The sequence below is a fragment of the Schistocerca piceifrons genome, chromosome 3, assembly GCF_021461385.2.
Source record: "Schistocerca piceifrons isolate TAMUIC-IGC-003096 chromosome 3, iqSchPice1.1, whole genome shotgun sequence".
Taxonomy (NCBI): Eukaryota; Metazoa; Arthropoda; class Insecta; order Orthoptera; family Acrididae; genus Schistocerca; species Schistocerca piceifrons.
In genome coordinates this window covers 571980498-571982150 of record NC_060140.1, presented here as the reverse complement: position 1 = coordinate 571982150, position 1653 = coordinate 571980498, and the positions used below count along the sequence as shown (strand labels likewise).

Sequence of the window (1653 nt, the reverse complement as noted above, 5' to 3'; positions counted from 1 at the left end):
GTCTGCAGGATGATCTTGGGTGGAATCCAGCTATTATTCTGATTACACGCTTTTTTGCAATAAATACTTTATTCCTCAGTGATGAATTCCCCCAAAATATGATGCCATATGAAATCAATGAGTGAAAATAGGCGTAGTAAGCTAATTTACTAAGATGTTTATCACCAAAATTTGCAATGACCCTTATTGCATAAGTAGCTGAACTCAAACGTTTCAGCAGATCATCAATGTGTTTCTTCCAATTTAATCTCTCATCAATGGACACATGTAAAAATTTGGAATATTCTACCTTAGCTATATGCTTCTGATTAAGGTCTATATTTATTAATGGCGTCATACCATTCCCTGTACGGAACTGTATGTACTGTGTCTTATCAAAATTCAGTGAGAGTCCGTTTACAAGGAACCACTTAGTAATTTTCTGAAAGACAGTATTGACAATTTCATCAGTTAATTCTTGTTTGTCAGGCGTGATTACTATACTTGTATCATCAGCAAAGAGAACTAACTTTGCCTCTTCATGAATATAGAATGGCAAGTCATTAATATATAATAAGAACAACAAAGGACCCAAGACTGACCCTTGTGGAACCCCATTCTTGATAGTTCCCCAGTTTGAGGAATGTGCTGATCTTTGCATGTTACGAGAACTACTTATTTCAACTTTCTGCACTCTTCCAGTTAGGTAAGAATTAAACCATCTGTGCACTGTCCCACTCATGCCACAATACTTGAGCTTGTCTAGCAGAATTTCATGATTTACGCAATCAAAAGCCTTTGAGAGATCACAAAAAATCCCAATGGGTGGTGTTCGGTTATTCAGATCATTCAAAATTTGACTGGTGAAAGCATATATGGCATTTTCTGTTGAAAAATCTTTCTGGAAACCAAACTGACATTTTGTTAGTACTTCATTTTTACAGATATATGAAGCTACTCTTGAATACATTACTTTCTCAAAAATTTTGGATAAAGCTGTTAGAAGGGAGATTGGACGGTAATTGTTGACATCAGATCTATCCCCCTTTTTATGCAAAGGTATAACAATAGCATATTTCAGTCTATCAGGGAAAATGCCTTGTTCCAGAGAGCTATTACACAGGTGGCTGAGAATCTTACTTATCTGTTGAGAACAAGCTTTTAGTATTTTGCTGGAAATGCCAAATTTCCGCCCGAACAGGGACTTGAACCCTGGACCCTTAGGTTAAAAGCCTAATGCTCTACCGACTGAGCTATCCGGGCTCACATTATTTCGTAACTCGTCGGATGCCCTGGATTTAATCATAGAAGAAAGTAATTTCACATCATTTGATCAAGAGGGTGGCATTCATAATCATTTTAATATCATAAAAAGACATACTTTGCATATACTACTGAAATATGCTTATTGTCCTCGTACCAAAACAATCCACTTAAAAAATACAAAGCAGCAACTGTCATCAGTCTTTTGAGATACAGTAAGTTTTTGTATTCCTTTCAAATTTAGTTCTTGCGGCACGACACCTTAGATAAAAAATGACTGTTTTGAACCTTGCCCCCTCTTGGAAAAAATTCATGCTAATGTGTTACATGCCGCCTTCATGATTTACAGCGCAATTAATAAATCATGTGTATGAATGTATGAAATCTGTTATTTTGGACATGTCCGAAAGA

General features: G+C 36.1%; 1 non-coding gene across 1 annotated transcript; it reads right to left on the bottom strand.

The window, feature by feature from the left end:
- Positions 1–1169: 1169 nt before the first annotated feature.
- Positions 1170–1242, bottom strand: Trnak-uuu. The gene has a single exon. It is a non-coding gene; the product is annotated as a tRNA-Lys (tRNA).
- Between the last annotated feature and the right edge of the window lie 411 nt (positions 1243–1653).